Below are 19,394 nucleotides of genomic sequence, written 5' to 3'. Positions count from 1 at the left end.
TGCAAACCCTCTCCATTTACTTTGTAAATCACTGAGGTCTTTCCTCCACAGGCTCTTTCTGGCTCTACCCTGCCCTGCCCAGGGCTGCCTCGGCTCTCTGTTGTCTTCCTGTTTCTCATGATGTGGTGATGTACCATGATGGTGAGGAGGGTCCACAAAGGGCCTGGGACCCTGTTTCTCAGCTCTATCTCTTACCCTCCTCTGGCTCACAATTCCCTGTAGCAACTGACAAATGATTCCCCAAGCTTCTCCCCAGAGCTTTGCTTGCTTTCTTGCTTTTCTTTTTCTTGGGGGTGGGGTGGGGTGGGATGGGGAAAACCCGTTTTGCCCTAAAAGGAATTCTTGTCTCAGCTGCTAATAATATACATTCCCTCCTCACATTATCATATGAAGAATGTTTTTGTGACATGGAAAAATGCTTATGATAACATGAGCTAAGCAGGAAACAAGTGACGCCATATTAAAGCTATACCACATATAGTCTGAACTGTGGAAAATATTGTGCTTCAGAGGGAATTTAAATCAAATGTAGCTGGGTGGGTTTTGTTGTAGCAGTTACACACTGCTACTTCCCAGGCCTTCAGTAGTCATGCAGATATTTGAGCCAAGGTACCTGGGAAAATTATATTGCCATTTAGGAAAAAAAAAATGTTAAAAGTCAAGAAGTGAGATACAGACAGTGTGGGAGAGGTAGGTGTGGCTTCCTTCTGTCTCCAAGAGCAGATAGCACCGTTCCAACCAATGGGCTGTCTTCCTGATTTGCATTCATAACTACCGGCATCAGGGTGGAAGCTGGTTTAAGGTCTGTGAAAGGCAGATCAGTCCATCCTTCTGTTTTCCCCTCATCCTCCTTTTATACAGCCCCTGTGACCCACCAAGATGCCTTGAAGGGAAGAGGAGTCAGTAGCCTACAGGGATGAGGTGAGGATCCTGTTGCAATTGAAGGACAGCTTAGCAATGTCACCTCTAGCATGTTACTTCTAGAGCAACAAGAAAGTTTGAATATAGATGGGTCCTCTTGTTTCCCTGGCTTAGGTGAACCTTGGTAGTCAGCCAGAGAAACCAGTTTCTTACCTCTGTTGAATATATAGCCTCTGAATAATCTAAACTCATTGCACTGGATGCAAACAACACACTATGGTGCGGCTGACGGACATTAATTCAAAAGAACGTAAGAGAGGGGCTCATATTTTTCTGCCTGAAGCAATTTCCCTGGCTTTCCTGATAACCATGTGCTAAAACTTTCTCATAAATGGTGTGTGCCGACATACTCCCATAACTTCTTTAAGTCATTATGAGAGATCCATTATCCCAACATGCTGGATGAGTTTCCTATTGTGTTTGTGAAAATGATACTGTTTTGTCATTCTGCAGGAGTGGAATTTCCTTCGTTTGTAAGTGAGGCATTGTATTTACATAGGGATACCCCCACCAGATCCCCTCTTAGGCTGCTCACTCTCCCTCATTCAACCCTAAGAGTTCCCCATCATGATCAAACATTTGGAGCATGCTCCATGAAGGAGAGTGTCCTGGATAGTTTTACATCAACTTCATACAAGCTAGACTCATCTGAGAGAAGGGAACGTCAACTGGGAAAATATGTCCATAAGATCCAGCTGTAGGGCATTTTGTTAATTAGTGATTGAGTGGGTAGGCTCACCCCATTGTGGGTGGTGTCATTCCTGGACTGGTGGTTTTGGGTTCTATAAGAAAATAGGCTGAACAAGCCATAAGAAGCAAGCCGGCAAGTAGCCCTTCTCCATGGTCTCCGCATCAGCTCCTGCCTCCAGGTTTCTGCCTTGTTTGAGTTCTTGCCCTCACTTCTTTCAATGGTGAACAGTGCTATGGAAGTATAAGCCAAATAAGCGCTTTCTTCCTCAAATCTCTTTGGTCATGGTGTTTCATTACAGCAAGTGTGATCCTAACTAAGACAGAGGGAGACTATAGACTCCTCCTAGATGTGCATCCTATAGGAGAAAGAGAGATGGGGTGGTTCTGAGAGCACAGAGAGGGGCTGTACAAAGGAAGAGGGAAGGATCTTCCTGTTTGGGAAGATTCCAGCTCCAACTAGGGTTCATAGGTAAAGATTACAGGTGGGACCCAAACATCAGAGTGATGTGGCTTCTTCACCAGCAATCCCAACTTCTTATACATTGTAATGAGGATGCAGATAGTGTCAAAACATTTGTCTTTCTTTCCAACCACATTATGACTTAGATCCCTTCCTCTACAGAAACTCTAGAAGGTTCTAAACTAAGGCAATGACAACTGACTTAGATTTTAAGAATGATGCTTGACAGTTATGTGGAGGTTAAACTTGGGGCACAGAGTAGATAGGGTCTGTTTCAGTGACCTGGGGGACAACTCATGCAGGTGCCATGCCTGTGGACCGTAGTTCTCAGCCTCATCATTAGTGAGAGCTCTGTATTGTAACGTGCAGCCTGTCAATAGAGACATTTTGAGAGCTCCCTGTGATCTCTGTGGCTGGGTCTTTGACATTTATTCTCTAATGTATTGCTTACTGAGCCCAGGACATAAAGTATAATGTCCTAAGTCGGGAGCCAAGAAGTGTACTAACTCCAGACACCTGGGAGAATGCAAAGAGGGTGATTGTAAGTCCCCAGCCAGCCTGGCCTATAAAGCTTACAAAGTCTACAATGAAGAGCTTTTCTGTGACTAGATACAGTGAGTGACAACTCAGAGGTACAAGTGAAGAGACTTAAGCCCCTGTAGGTGTGAGGACCATTAGGTGCTTCCTGGGAACAGCTTCACGATGTTGACCTATGGAGGATGGCAGGGTCTTGCTGAGCAAGGTCTCTCAAGACCCAGTACCACCATGTGGGATAGGACAGGAGGATGGAGGTAGGACATGTGCTCAGAAATTATGAGTGACGCTTTGGGGTATGACTGAAGATTCACAAAAGAAGCAGATTCTATGAGGGAAGCTTGAGCATATGGCAAGACACGAAGGGAGCTATAGATGACATCACTCTCTGGGGATGAAGGATAGGGAGATAAAGGATGCTGATAGTCAGTGACTGACTAGTCTATTTGCCTCTGGATGACTTTCATCTGCATGCCATCCCCAAGAGTAGATGTGCCCTGGAGGCATACACACTCCTAACTCAGGAAGTGTATAGGAGTGTCTTCCTCAATTTTCTCCTTAGAGACAACCATCAAAGCAACTGAGAAGCATGGCCTCCCCAAGAGACTGCCAGAGAACCAGTCAGCAAGGCCAGAAGGAGAGGGTGCACAGGGCCCAGCTTGGAGGAAGCTTATAGCAGAGGGCTGGAGGAAGAAGGAGAAGCCGCGATGGTGTCCAGATGATGTCACAGCTCTGTAGACCTCAGATGTGCTGGGGACCTGACGGTACAGCTGGTTTAGGGATGTTACTGATGGCCATATCTTGCCTGTCTGGGTATTCTGTTATTTCACCGGATATGGTAATGCCCAGTAACAGGATCTGCTGTTGATGAGAACAATCTTCCACCCATATCTCTGTTGCTGCACAGGGTTCATGTGCATCTCTGGCTGCCAGTGTAGCACAGTTCTCTCCTTTGAGGTTTCCAGGACTCTTTGGATAATATTTATGTTTTCATGACTGAGTATCTCAAAAGCAGTCAGTGATGTTGCAATCCTAGGCCTGTGTGCCTTTTGGAAGTCTGGTTGGCAAAGGTACATCTCCTTCAGTGATGTTTGTGAGCTATGTCATACTGGCTATGTACATCCAGGTAAGTAGAAAGGTTCTCACTTTTCTACTGGTAATAACCCTCTCACCTGTGCACAGGTGGACATCACCACAATGACCACAGTGGAGACTGTAATTATGGTTCAGACTGAAAGCCAGGCTGGCTTCACCGCAGACAAGCGGCCCAGGGTCAGAGCTGGACTGATATGCCTGCTGTTGTGGTTTGGAATGCTTAATACCATCTAAACAAGGAGCCTTGCATTTATGTTTTGCACTAGACCTAGCAAATTATATAGCAGGTCCTGCACAGAGCTCAGCACATGTCCAAGCAATAAGAGAGAAGGCCAGTGGGGGATCTCACATGGAAATCATGTTTGAAGTGGCTGCATTGGTTCATGGAAGCTGGGAACCACAGAACACAGCCCCCAGGGGCTTTCTAAAGTTCTCGTGGAGGTCAACCTGGGAGGGGCAAGGACTCAGCCACAGTGGCTTGGGGAGCTTCTCCTTTGAGGCCTGTGTCTGGGCAACAGCTGCTGGCCCTGTTCAGCTGAAAAATTTAGCTGAGAAAAATCTAATTTGGAGCGCTCTAATGAAGCTAATGGAGTCTGTTTGCTTTAATCTGCTCTTGATCCAGCTCTGTCTAATCCTGGAATGAATAGGTAATTGTAACTCCATGGTACATGTATCCCTTTTCATTAGCATGTTCAAGTCAGGCAACAGATTTGTGTGAATTTTTTTCTTTAAAAAAGAAAATGTGGCAAAGGGAAAATGAGTGTCTTTCCTTAACTCAGAGTTTGAAATAAATACAAAAACTGTACCGCCTTGAAACTAAATCATCCACGCTCCCATTTTTACAGCCTCGGGCTAGCTACCAAAAGCAATGCACACTGAATCATTCTTTATTCTATGAGGTCCCGTCGGGTCCTTGTTTTAATGGACACTTGTGGATTAGAAACACTGCCACGCAGAGACGTCCCCTGGAGCAGGCTCCAGTCAGTGGAGTTCACACACATTGGTCTCCCTCCTCTAGCCTCACACACCAGGATGCAGGAAACTTGCTGGATAACCTTCAAGCTATACCAAATCCTTGTCTGGAGAGTCAGCCATCTCTGTAATCAGAAAAGCCTGTCAAATCTAGACACTACAGGGATGGCTCTGCCCTTCCCTCTGTGCCTAGTTCTCTTTAGGAAATATTCCCACTTTCTTTTCAAATAACTAAACCCAAATAATTTCTGCCTTCAGAATTTATTTCTTCTGTTACCAGGCCTTAAAAATGTCAATCCAAGCATTCGGCTTCTTCTTTTAGTATGATCTGGTGTCCTCTTCGCAGAGATTTGAGTCTACCTCCTAATGATTCAAATTTTAACAATATTATAAATCCAAGAAGCATTTCCCAAGATCCCAGTTGGGAATAACAGTAACAACAGTAGCTAATGTTTTTTTTTAAAATTTAAACATTTAATTACTAGTAGTTACACATATCAATGGGGTGGAGTGTGACATTTTGATACATACAGTAGATAATGTTGATGGATTGCTTAGTATGTAGGTCAGGCATCATGCGAGGGCTTTGCATCTTTCACAGTCTAATCCTCCCAGAACTGTTACCTGTGAGGAAGCTGAGGCACACTGGCTCTGCCCTTACCAGGGATGCTGGGAAGGGGAAGGGAGGTCCTGAGCTTGGGCACGTGGTCCTTGTATTTGTGAGCAGAGCTCAGTGGCACTCACAGCAGGAAGAGCTCTAGAGCCTTGGACCAGCCTTCAGCTCAGCCAAGTCATAGCAGTGCTGATTCTGTTCCAGAGTCCCACTGAGAACTCAGCACAGTCCATCTCCACCCTGGAGGGGGAAGCTCTCCAACCCCTCATTGTGTGTGTGTGTGTGTGTGAGGTTGGCTGCCCCATCCAGGGGTTCACCAATCAGGAGCACAAAGAACCCAATAAAAACATGGATATTTTATGCATTTTTGTGATGGATAAAGTAGCCCATTGACCCTGATTTCTAAGAATAAGGGCTTTCCCAAGGCATAGGACTTGCTGTTTAAAAAGCAGGGAAAGTTCCTGGCAAACCTAGATAGGCTGGTCACTCAACTAAAAGAAAAGTAAGTGGCCCTCTTGAGTGCTTGGGAAAAATCAATGTAGACAGTGTTTGACTTAGGCATGCTTACCTAAGGTCTTTGACTTAGGATAGTATAAAACAATATACAGGGTAGAAAACATAATTTGGGGCTTAGTTTCTGTTTAACAGCATTGGAGTATGGAACCCAGGGTCTCCAGCATGCTAGAAAAGGGATCTACCTCTGAACTATACCAACAGCCCCAAGGAATTTGGAACTGGCTCCTATCTGGGACCAGCACCATATGGTCAAGATCTCTCTTGGGACACCAGGCAGCAGCAGTGCCCACACTTCTGCCATTCCCTGACGACAAGAGGAAGCTACAGCACTTGCAATGTGCTGCAGCCTGGAGCTAGAGTGTTTGGAGGTCAAGTTGACTAAAGACATGTTTATCATTAATGTACCGGCTAGTTTTGTGTCAATTTGACACAGGCTGAAGTTATCACAGAGAAAGGAGCTTCAGTTGGGGAAATGCCTCCACGAGATTCAGCTGTAAGGCATTTTCTCAATTAGTAATCAAGGGGGGAGGTCCCCTTGTGGGTGGTGCCATTTCTGGGCTGGTAGTCTTGGGCTCTATAAGAAGGCAGACTGAGCAAGCCAGGGGAAGCAAGCCAGTAAATAACATCCCTCCATGGCCTCTGCATCAGCTCCTGCTTCTTGATCTGCTTGAGTTCCAGTCCTAACATCCTTTGGTGATCAACAGCAATGTGGAAAGTTTAAGCTGAATAAACCCTTTCCTCCCCAACTTGCTTCTTGGCCATGAGGTTTGTGCAGGAATAGAAACCCTGACTAAGACAATTAATGTCTGACTGAATGTGTGTGTGTGTGTGTGTGTGTGTGTGTGTGTGTGTGTGTGTGTGTGTGTGTATTTACTTATTTATTGTATTTATGTGGTTGCTGGGGATTGAACTCAGGACCTCTGGAAGAACAGTCAGTGCTCTTAACCACTGAGCCATCTCTCCAGCCCAGCATGTTTATCATATGAAATATTTTCAACCTGATATTAGGTTTACCAGGATGTAACCTCATAGCAAGAAGAGATACATCTATGTCTAGAAGCCTTTTCTGAGCATGTGCGCGTGCACGCACATGCACACGCACACACACACACACACAAGTGTGCACGTGCATATACATACACACTAATAAACATGAAGGCAGGATGTGTCACCTATTTAAACAGTGTGTTCAAGACTAGAATCTGAGGTTTAGGCATCCCTAAGGGCATCAAAGCGTTGGCTATAAGGAAACGCACAGAGACCAGGTCAGGCAAGCTCATCTCCAAAGAAGACTCTGAAATGTTCCATGGTTAGGGAAGGAGACCCTGTACCTGAGCTATGTTCCGGAGAGACTTCTGGGAGCACACTTCCCTTTTCCCTCTCTCCTGAACTTTTCTCTGCCTTCTTCCCAATAACTCCTGACTCAACAGCAAATGTCATAGACCATAGCTCAGTTGGGCTTTGCTCCAGCTCCCCTATCTCAGTCACTCCTAATTCTCTCACTGATAACCAACAGAATAGCAACATCCTGAAAGTCTCAGACGATCTCTCTCTCTCTACATCCCATAACTACAGTGTGTGTTCAAGGGTCACCATGGCAGACATGCTGAAGGAAGGGCATTTTTTTCCATGCAGACACGAGAGCCCTTACCCAGAGAACCCCTTGCACATTTAGGTGGAAGTCAATATGGTTGACAGACCTAGAGGATTTTCATGAAGATGTGTAAAGAATCCAAAACTATGAGAAAAACAAAACAAAACAAGGCTACAGCTTTGATTCTTATCAGTATTTTAATACGTCTCATTAAACAGCTCTTGTTTACAATCCTTTGGGAACATATTCAATGCCCATGATGACGCCTGTGACAGAGTCCAAATGTGAAATGAAACTATTGTAGCCACAGATGTTCTGCTAGGGACTGGGCAGGGCTCCCGTAAGAGGGAGGCACATCAGCTGGGCAACAATGCTCTGCTCTGTGCTGTGTATCCTCTTCACAACTGCCCAGATGGAGAGCTGTTCACTGCAGGGCTGAAGACCTCAGTAAAGAAGAGAAGGGAAGCGCCATTGCATCTTCATAGATGTAGAGTGTGTAAGTTCAAACAAACAGGGAGCCCTTAACTGTGGTCAGTCCCTGGCTGAGCCAGGAGCAGTGTTGGTTGTTAACTTGCTGCTGGGCTTGGTTTACCATGTAGCCACATCTTCTGAAGACCACAGAGGCCTACATCCTATAATGAAGTCAACTACTTTAAGAGCTATATGAACCCAGTTTAAGCATGACACTTGAATAACATTGTTTTACTCCTGTTTAAATTTGAGGTTAGAACGGGATCAGTTCTGAAAACAAGCATGAATCTCACAATTGCATAATCTCTCAGCAGGAATATGGCATCAATGTGAGAGCCCACATCGCCAGTCAGTGCTGATCTTCTTAAATTAATATAAGAATTATATAATCATTTACAGGGAATCTCTATAAATAAGCATCCTGTCTCATTTTTATTCCTTACTTAGTTGTCTACATTTATGACTGGACCAAAATTTCTAGAAGAAGGATAGAACTATTTTTATCCTTTATGCCTTGTAGTGTCCAGCAAGCACACTGTAGCCCCTCAATAATTACTTGTTAAATGTACAATTATATGAATTCACATAGTTTATTTGAAGCAGGATTCCCCACCTTTATTTTACAACTGTATGCATTATAATACATAATGTATATGTGAAAATATATGTATATATCATATGCAAGTTACACTAATTGACAGAGGTACCAACACCCATGCAGTCAACAAATATAATTGTGCTTCAGTGTCTGGTGGGGAATTAGTTGTAGAATCTTCTCTGGATACCAAATACTGTGGATGTTCCTGTGTTGTAAAGAAAACTGTGTAGCATTTGCAAATATATATATATACATACATATATTTTCTAATAGTTGTTAAGGCAGTACTAGATGACAAACTACTTAACAGAAGTACTATTAAAATGGATTTTATACTATATTGTTTATTAAATAATGAAGGAGAGAAAGACAGTACCTGCCCAGTGAAGATAGACTTTTTGGGAAGATTTTTGGTCTGTGGTTGGTTGAATCCATGACTACAGAACACATCCTTGTGTTCACGGGTTGATGGCTTTCTAGCTTGCAATGGTCCTGATCATTTTTCTCAGCTATGATGAAACATCCAGGAAAAGGTTCCTTTTGTCTCCTTGTCCAACATTTATGGGCTCCACTCTTTCTTCACCATGACAAGACAGATTAGGACCGAGGGATATGACAGAGCCAAGTTATTCACCTTGTGGACAAACATGCAGAGACAGACAGGCTTGAGCCCAGGTATAGCCTTCATTCAGTAATTAAAATTTTACTTCATGATAAAAGTTTTAGCAAACCAGAAATACAGGATGACTATTTTAACTTGATTTTTAAAAAGAACTACAAAGTACCTACAGATAACAAATTTAATGTGTGATGACTGTGGGAGACTGAAAACTCGCACAGCAAAGTCAGAGATCAGGTGAGGGTCCTCAATGGAGAAAATGTGAGAAAGCTGACCAGAAACTTCTAGAACCACTAAGTGATTATAGTGAATCACAAGATGAAAGAGTAAGATGTAAAAGTCAGCTATAGCCCAGGTACCCATAGCAAAAAGTGGAACTTGATATTAAAAAGCACAATGCCATATATGTACATACACATACATATATATTTCTCTAAAGTAAAAACCTAACTCTTTCATATATATATATATATATATATATACACACATATACATACACACACACATATATACATATACATATATGATCATACACACACACATACACACACATGATCTCTGTTTGAATGACTAAAAACTGTTGGGAAAAAGATTAAAAGAATGAAATAATAATGAGAGATGACTGAGATGTCTCTCAAACCTCTTACAGAGGACCCAGGTTTGGTTCCCAGCATCCACATGATGGCTTACAACCATCTGTAACTCCAATTCCACGGGATTCCACATCATCTCTCCCCCCCCCCATCTCAGGCAACATGCATGCATATGATACACATACGTACATGCAAACAAAACACTCATACACATAAAATAAAAATAAATCTTAAAAAATAAAACCCAAAAGTGGGCCTTCCATAATCTCTGAATTCTGGGTGATCAGTGCACATTAACCACCATAACAAATACAAATAGTGTGGACAATGGAGATAACTGTGCATGGGGGAGATCTAACTCTGTGACTTCAGCAGAATTCTGCTTTGAACCTAAAGCTACCATAAAAATCAGTCTATTAAAACTGTGCTCAGAAAAGCCAGGTGCGGTGGTTCACACCCTTAATCCCAGCACTCAGTGGGCAGGGGTCGCAGAGGCAGGTGGATCTCTGTGAGTTCAGGGTCAGCCTGGTTTACAGAGGTAGTTCCAGGACAGCCAGCGGAAAGAGCATGACCTAACTACAGTCCCCTCTCCAACACCATTTACTTCTTCCTTGCCCTGGTTTTGGTGCACTGTGCTCAGGTTGGTGGGGTCATTGAGGATCCCTTAAATGATGTCACTGAACAGGTCTTTGCTGACCCAACACAGGAGCATCTTGGTCATAGTGAACCCCTCAGGGTCCTCAGTCTAGGAGGCTGTCTCTGCTAGCTCATTTGAGTTACTGACAGCACTGCCATTGTAAGCCAAGATTTGTCTCCTGCTCAGAAAGTCTTCAGTTCAGAGAGACTCTGGCCTAGGGTTGGCTCCCAGTGTTCTAGCTAGCAGGAGGACAGACAGCCTTCACTGCTGTTAATCTGAGAGCTGCCTCCTTGTTCTGGTAAATGCCTCACCATGGCTGCCATTATGTATCAAGCTAACCAAGCCAGGGTTGCCAGATTACAGTCCTCAACTCTGTACCAGATTATAGAACCCTTCCTTGCCCCAGATCACAGTCTCCAACCCCACCCCAGATCACAGTCCCCCTAATGTGATTGGCAGAATCAAGCCCTCAGGTCCTTCCCATGAGCCATCTGGTCCCTCAGGGTCTTAGAGTTCAACAAACCCTCAGGGCTAGCTGTGCCATTAGTGGTATGTGATCGTACATCAAATAAGCTTATTTCTCAGCAAGGAGGCTCCAAGTCTGGCCTTCCTTAGAACCTTGCCTCTGCATCTCTACACCTCTAAGTTGCCTTCTCAGAAGGTATGAATGATGGGAGAAGCCATCTTTCTTCACCATGTCCTGAATGCCCCTCCTATGCCTTGCCTTCTGTGCTGTCTACTATCTAAAGTCCACTGTGGCCTAAAAGCATTACATCAAAGATCCTGTCTCATAAAACAAGCTGGGTTGCTTCTGACATATGACACCTGAGTTTGCTCAACACATCTGCACACACATATATACACATCATTGCCAGGATGTGAGTGAAACCAACATCTGAAACCTCATGATGATGAGACAGGCCTTCAGGAAGAACAATAGCCTGATGGAAGGATTCTTTCACCACAGTTGGCCTTCAACCTTCAGCTTGGTCTCTACCCTGGCCAGGACTTACAGCCTGTTTGCCCTACTCATTCTGAGCTTGCAGGATCCCACAATCACATGGCCAGTCTCAACTCCCCCCAACCCCTTCTCTGTCTCCTCTCTCTCTCCTCTCTCCTCTCTCTTTCTCTGTGTTTGTTTGTTTGTTTGTTTTTTCCAAGACATATATTGCTATATAGCTCTGGCTGTCCTGGAATTCACTAAGTAGACCAGTCGACCAGTCTCTCTTCTCTCTCTCTCTCTCTCTCTCTCTCTCTCTCTCTCTCTCTCTCTCTCTCTCTCCTCTTGGTTTGGGTTTGGGTTTTCTTTTTTCAAGATATATATTGCTGTGTAGCTCTGGCTGTCCTGGAATTCATTGTGCAGACCAGACTGACCTTGACCTCACCTGCCTCTGCCTCTATTGTGCCGGTATTAAAGGCATGCCACCACCTTGCACCACCCAGCTATGAGACCCAGTCTCTTAAGATAAAATCATGTGCCGGGCGTGGTGGCGCACGCCTTTAATCCCAGCACTCGGGAGGCAGAGGCAGGCAGATTTCTGAGTTCGAGGCCAGCCTGGTCTACAAAGTGAGTTCCAGGACAGCCAGGGCTACACAGAGAAACCCTGTCTCGAAAAACCACCAAAAAAAAAAAAAAAAAAAAAAAAGATAAAATCATGTGCATAAAAATGTGCACCCTCTTAGAGAATCAAGACTAGCCCAAGGCTCTGGTTGTAGACCTCTGATGAGTGCCTGCCCAGTTATAGAGTTGGGCCAGTGGCTCCAGTACTCCACCGGGGAACATGGCTCCAAAGTATCCTCCCTGTTGTAACCAGCCTTACAAAAGCAGGAGGGAAAACCATCCTGTGGGAAGCAGCAACACTGTAAAGTAAGGTGGAAGAGGTGAGGATGCCTCATTTGGGAGGAGAAGCAGAGATTTGAAGAGAGGAACTTCAGCATCCCAGTGCTCCCATCCCAGGCTCCTTCCTCCTCCCCTGTCCCCTGCAGTGCTCAGAGGACCTGCCCAGAGGAGAATAAGAGCAGTCAAAAGCTAGGAAAGGAACAGGAAGGAAAGAGAGGGTGAGGAGAAGGAGGAAGAAAGGAGGGAAGGGAGAAAGGGAGGGATGATGTTATTTGGATACATGTGAGAAGACTCAGTGAGGAGAAAAACCAAGGTTTGCTTGCCACCCATGCTGTTTGTTGCTGTTTTATAAAAATACTGTGAAATTTGTTAGAATAAAAATGAAGTCACATCTGCTCCCAAAAGGAAGTGTAGCATCTCCAGTGGAGTCTCCATGGGTGCATAAGTCACACTCAAGGGCAGGCTCCATGGTGGCTGTAGATGGCAGACACAAAAGCTCAATGGCCTTTGTGTCAACTTTTTGTCTCAAGCTTGGAGTTGGGGGGAGGAGGTGGGGAGGTAGGGGGTACTGGGGAGAAGTTGGGGGAGGGGAACTGATTAGAATATATTGTATGAAAAAATATTCTCAAAATAAATAAGTAAAAATGAAGTCACTTGTGTCCAACACTAACATGCATACATACATACATACATACATACATACATACATAAATCTGGGAGGTCTCCGAAGGGGTTCCACCTTTTCCCATGTGTCTGATAAGGACTGACTGGAATCACAGCCTTGTACAGAGCCTTACAGGAGAAGTGCTTTCTCAAGGGCATCTGCCCACAAGGGCTTCCGACCCAATCAGAAGTCTCTGTAGTCAAAAACAATTGCTTCAGAAGAACGTATCCACTCTTGCATTTACCTTTAAAACTCTTGTCTTCCTTTGTGTTCCTAATCATGGGTGTGTGTGTGTGTGTGTGCATGTGTGTGTGTGTGCGCGCGCGCGCGCGCGCACACGGGTGTACGGGGGGGGGGGATGATAACATTTACTTTACCATGGAACAAATATTCCTGTTTAAAATTTGTTTTTAGTTGAAATAGAATTACATTACTTTCTTCCTCCTTTTCCTCCCCCCAGCTACCCTCCCTCAAACCCTTCCCATGGACTCCTCCCACTCTCAAGTTGGTAGTCTCCTTTTCTTCATATGTATGTATATATGTATGTTTGTATGTATGTATGTATGTTTGTATGTATGTATGTATATGCGTGTTTATGAGCAAATATATGTCTTTACAAATACATGTATTTACATAGACATATATTTGCTCATAAACAAATATATATATATCTTGTTGAGTCCACTTCTGCTGTGTTATATGGTTTTAGTTGCCTTGGACAACCAGTAAGGGGGCTCATTCCTGGGAAAGATTAATTCCTCGCCTCTCAGTAGTCATCAGTTGACTGTAGGTGGGACTCCACAAAAATTGCACCCTTCCATATTAACACACTCATCTATTGTGAGGGATCCACCAGAGAAGATCACTTGGACAAAGATTTAAACCAATAGAGAGTATTTATTAGTGGGCAAGCAACTGCTCTGGGTGTTAGGGATCCTAGGTGTCCTGGCCAGTTTTGTGTGTCAACTTGACACAAGCTGGAGTTATCACAGAGAAAGGAGCCTCCCTTGAGGAAATGCCTCCATGAGATCCAGCTGTAAGGCATTTCCTCATTTAGTGATCAAGGGTGGGAGGGTCCTGCCCATTGTGGGTGGTGCCATCCCTGGGCTGGTAGTCTTGGGTTCTGTAAGTAAACAAGCTGAGCAAGCCAGTAAAGAATATCCCTCCATGGCTTCTGCATCAGCTCCTGTTTCCTGCCCTGTGTGAGTTCCATCCAGACTTCCTTTGACATACCTCAGTTAGCAAGAACAGTAATCCAGAAGCAGAGCTAACTTTGATGGTTTGGGCATGGTTCTTGTTTTGGCTGGTGGTGCTGTTTGTATGCTGGGTTCCAAGGCCTGGATGGTATATATTCATCATGGTATCAGTTATGCTAAGGTTTGGGGGCCTGTTACACATTGATATTGTTTTGTTTATGCAGCAAATTCTAGGAGTCACTGCTTCACAGAAGATTCCCTGGTCCTCTAGTTCTTATAGTCTTCCTGCCTCCCTCCTTCCTCCCTGTTCCCTGAGCCATAGGCACAGGAGCTGTGATATAGATATCTCTGTTGGGCCTGGGCTTTCCACCATCTGTTGATCTCTATACTGTGTCCATTTATGGTTTCTGTGATGCTCTATATCTGCTATAAAGAAAGGATTCTTTGATAAGGACTGGTAACTACACTTGGAATTGGAATAAGGACAAGACTTTCAATGTAGTAAGGAATTAGGTTGGTCTACCAAAGCAGTGGTAACAGATTCTTTTCTAAGGTTCATGGCCTCAGTAGCCCTGGGAATCTTGCTAGGTTTACAGTACTAGGAAATGGTTTCCCTCCTGTTGAATGAACCATGCATCTAACTAGACATCTGTGGGTGCCACCGACATGTGAGTGGCTGCCACTCACTCCTCCTTTGTGTATATTGTACCATGCTGGGAATTGTCGTGGCTCACAGTTGTTGCAGCTGGGTAGGACTGTTTAATTCTTCCAGACTTTGGCAGCTTGCTCATTATCTTCTGGAGCCTGTGTCCTGAGTGTGTGTTGTCTTCAGCAATAGGGGCTGAATCCCTGAGAGTCAACCAAGGAATATATATATATATATATATATATATATATATATAGTCTTGGGAGTCACTGTGACTACCCTGACCAACCATTTGAAAGAGTTATTGTGCCTGATACTGGGGTTCCTGCTACTCTATGATTCCTGTGGGGAGCACTGTCAGCCCAAGTAGCCCAACTTGCTTTTATATGAATGTAAAATACTATGACTCCTTGAGGATTTATCAAACAACCTCAGTGTCATTTGTCTCTCTTTCCTCGTTTTTCCATTTGCATTTCTCTCTCTTTTCTCCCCCATTGGAGCTCTCTCCTTATTACTCCATTTTCCACAGGTCTCCACTCCCTTCCCCACCCCCACCTATGGCCCCTTTATACTTCTTGGTTTCTGTGGTTACTCTATGCTGTACGCTCACATGTTTTGGAGCTAGGAACTGCAGATGAGAACGAAAATGTGACATTCGTCTTTCTGGGTCTGGATGACCTCACTCAATATAATCTTTTCCAGGCCCCATCCATTTACCTGCACAATTCATGGTTTCATTTTCCTCTACAGCTGGACACCATTCTATTGTACCACATTTTCATTATCTGCTAATCTATTGAAGGACATTTAGGTTGTTTTCATTTCCTGGCTGTAAGCAAGGGCTCAGTGAAACCACTGAACTAGACCACTCCACGGTAGAAAGATTTATTTCGGATCAAACTGCCAAGAGCATGGGTTGGAGGTGGGGATAAAGAGAAGCAAGATGACAGAAAATCAAATGGATCTTATATGACAGTCAGCACTGTGTGTGTGTGTGTGTGTGTGTGTGTGTGTGTGTGTGTGTGTGTTGGATCTTAGATCTGATAGATATTCTTCCTCAGGGTAATTGAACGTTGGGGTGGATTAAGGGAGGTTCCTGGTGAACAGAAAGCACCTCATGAGATCTGCTATTCTGATAAAGACAGAAAACCACCACCTTTAAGCTTCTGTTTACCCAGTCATGAGCCTTCGGTTTGGGATACTGCCACCAGTGCTGCCATTTTGGTGGGCATCATCTTAGCGCTGGCTATAGGACAAATAAGTATTCTTTGGGGTTTTGTTGTTGTTTGTTTGAGACAGCATATCAACTATGGAGCCCTGGCTATTGTAGAACTCACTCTTTAGACCAGGCTGGCCTTAAACTCACAGAGAGCTGCCTGCCTCTGTCTCCTGAGTACAGGGACTAAAAGTGTGCACCACCAAGCCCAACAAACACTTCAATATTCGCTTTCCCCCCAAATTCCTTGTCTTTGAAGACTGTTCTGTGTTCTTTATTTATGTTAACAATGATAGTTTTTACTTACTCACTGCTGTAAAACCTCAGTATGTAGCAGTGAGCTAATGTTACTTAGTAACAAAGAACCCCAAAGCTTAGGGAACCACAACCAAAAACATTTGTCCCTCACAGCCTTCTTTTTCAAAATGTATGTCGTCACATGGAAGTAAGTATTCCTGGCCCCCATACGTCCTCTGAAAGACTGGTAGGCTCCCTCAGCAGAAGGCAGAGACCTGGCTTTGGCTTCATGGGATGAAGCAAGCAAAACCACAATCTCAAGGGGAGACCAGACATGGGGTGCTTCCTCCTTTTCCTTCTCTACTCAGTGTAATAACATGTCCATTATTCTAGAAGGTTGTCTGTCAATCCAAGTGTCCTGGGGAGAGCAGGGGCTCCTGGGCTGGGTTTGTGTGCAATCACCATCAATGACAGCCCACACATCAAAATGGCTGACGGGCTGTCTCACTAGGACCATCCATCCTTCAGGGTGGAAGCACCACTGCGGACATGGTTTGTCCACAGAGGTGCGTGGCCATCTCTAGCATGTGCTCCCACTGGTACTTGGTCAGCTGCAGAATTTTGTGGCCCACGATCAGCTGTTCTTTTTTTTTTTTTTTTTTTAACCCATTGTCCTTGGAGAGTTTATCATACTCTGTACCTTCATGGTGTCCTACAGGACAAGTGTCCTCTGGGTTTCAGAGAAGACAGCACCTAGCTCTTCAACCCCATTGTGTAAGCATGTATTAGTATGACATTTTAATATGTGAGCTCTCTCACTTCATTTCCATCAATAGCCCATCCAGATACACACTGCTTTTCTCATTACAAACAAAAACCCTCAGGCTACACATTTAGTTCACTTGCCCAGAGCTAGATGTGAATTAGGAAAGGTCCCTTGGCTCTCATCTGCTAGAAGTCCTTCCTCCAGTGTCTGGCTTTTTGTAATTAAACCTATCCATTTTTATGTAAGTTCAAAGCTACACATTCATTGATAGGGAACTGTGTCTCCATATAGAGCTAGATTTTAAATATAATTTCCCACTAGGAAGAATTGGGGCTCCTGGGAGAAACTGCTCATGAAAGATCTGTGGAAGGAGATCTACAAGGAGAGCCCAAGATATCTTGAGCATGCCAGCAAGAAAATCATAGAAAAGAGTTTTTAAACTCCAAGGGACCCAATTGGAGGCTCACTGGCACACACCAGATGGGACCATTTAAACATCTTTAAACAACAACAATAAAATTGGTGGCCATTGGTCAGGCTATGTTAGTTGCTTTTCTTAGGAAGGATGTTCTTGTAGTTTGAGAGGATTCAGTCCATCACCCTGGAAAAGGCACTATAGTGTTGGAAACAAGCAAAAGAAACCTATTCTAAGTTTCTATCCAGACTCCATTTAATCATAGGGAGAAACTAAATTCAAAGTCTCGGGCTCTGGGGAGCTGGGGATTTACCTAAATAGCTTCTGTTGTAAAGAGTTATCTGAGTCCAGACATCTCAGGGACAACTTGTAAGGAGACAGTTGTCTGAGTCCAGCCATCTCAAGGACACTGTTTCCATTTTGCTGGCAGGGTCAAACAGTTCATGTTCCCAGGCCTAGGAATGAATCCCTATCCCACTTCTCCAAATGTTTTAATTGTCTTTCAGCCAGTAAAGAGTACAGAAATTGGTGTTATCTAAACCAAGGTGTATATATAATCAATTACCTGCTCTGCCCTAATTAACTACATATAGCCAATCCCACTCTTTTGTCTCTATATCACTCTGAGCTCTGAACCTAATGTCTAGGAGAATGAATTAAGGACCTTGAAACCCTGGACACAGCCCAGTCTCCAACAGATACCCCTTGTTTAACCCATAATATCAAAGTACAAATGGATAACATTGAAGCTCACCCCAGCTTCCTGCTCACTTTGCGTTCCCATCCTTTAAAAATGTTGTGCAATCTCTCTTTAGGGATGCGGTTCAGATCCAGAACTGGCTGCCTCTCTAAGCACTCAGAAAATATAGCTTTCATTTTCTAAGCTTCCAGATCTGAAGTGAGTTTTCTCAGCTTCTGCTCAGAACCCAACAGTAGCAGGAATGAAGAGTGGGTAATTACTTCCAGTCTGCAGTCTGAAAACAAACAGTGGACAGGAAGAGGGGCTGAGTGATTGAACCTCAAGACCTGTCTCCAGTGAACACTTCCTTCAACAAGGACTCACCTCTTAAAGGTTCTGCAATCTTCTAAAACTGTGCTACCATCTGGGAGCCAAATAAACACAGGAGTCTGTGGGAACCATACCAAGACAAAAAGCCAGAACATGAGTGCTTAGGATATAAGGTGCTAGTGTTACAGGAGAGGCACCATCTTTCCTGGAGACCAAGCACCCTAGTCCCTCCACTGGGCAGTGCTGTTAGCTTGGCTTCATTTCTGCCTGGACCTCCACAGTTGGAAACCTGGATGAGGTGAATGAACAGAGAAACTAGGCCAGCTATGATGTAATAATGGACATAAAGGATGTTGAGGGGCTGCGCCCAAGAGAAGAGGTGAAAGAAGAGCTAAGATGGGAGATGAGGATCTAATGTAAGCTCTACTTGGGCACCACTTGAGAACACACGGTTGATGTAGCTGCTACCCAGACCAGGTAAGGTCAGCATGCAGCCTCATCAAGATGGTCATGGGAGAAGTGGGGGTGTGGAGGAAGAGCAGGGATGCAGGAGGCTGGAAGAGTGGGGGAGGATGGGAGAATACCAGACAGAAGTAGAGAGTAGAAAATGGGAGGCTGGGGAGCCAGGGAGGTGGGATGCTGGCCCTAGCTTTGTATTTTGTACACCTACTGGTGTCTGGTGTTTAGCTGACACGGGAGTTGCAGCAGTTGCTGGTTTAAATTTGTTTTAATGACTAGGAACAGGGCTTGCAAGTTAGCTTAATTTTACCTGGTGGACCAGCCAAAAAACGTATTCTTCTCATGGGAAGTTTGAAGGCAAACGCAGAGTTGGAAAACAATGGGAGCAAACTGCAAGAAAAGGAGGCCTCAGGGACTAGGGGGTAATGGAGACCAGAGCAAGGGAGCAGATGCATGGAGAAAACCTTGCAACAAGGAGCCTTGGGGAAATCAGGTACTCTCTCAGAGCCAAGTCCTCATCCCAGGGCTTTGGCTGGTGCTTAGGGATGCATAGGGAGTGCTAAGGATGCCACAGCTGGATAGGGAAGTATGGGCTACATCTGCTGCAGAGCTACACAGGCTGCAGGCTGCAGC

General features: G+C 44.5%; 1 long non-coding RNA gene across 2 annotated transcripts; it reads right to left on the bottom strand.

Annotated features, from left to right (window-relative positions):
* Positions 1-7,654: 7,654 nt before the first annotated feature.
* LOC110309842 lies at positions 7,655-18,547 on the bottom strand. 2 transcript variants are annotated; one of them, XR_002379751.2, is made up of 5 exons: positions 18,357-18,547; positions 18,048-18,267; positions 12,861-13,010; positions 8,841-9,098; positions 7,655-8,027 (listed from the first exon to the last, which is right to left on the bottom strand). It is a non-coding gene; the product is annotated as an uncharacterized LOC110309842 (long non-coding RNA). The 2 variants fall into 2 exon arrangements; XR_002379752.2 differs by having other exon boundaries at positions 7,655-7,838.
* Between the last annotated feature and the right edge of the window lie 847 nt (positions 18,548-19,394).

The sequence above is a fragment of the Mus caroli genome, chromosome 14, assembly GCF_900094665.2.
Source record: "Mus caroli chromosome 14, CAROLI_EIJ_v1.1, whole genome shotgun sequence".
NCBI classification, from domain to species: domain Eukaryota; kingdom Metazoa; phylum Chordata; class Mammalia; order Rodentia; family Muridae; genus Mus; species Mus caroli.
Note: the sequence above shows the minus strand (reverse complement) of the source record. Positions and strands in the feature narration are given on the sequence as shown.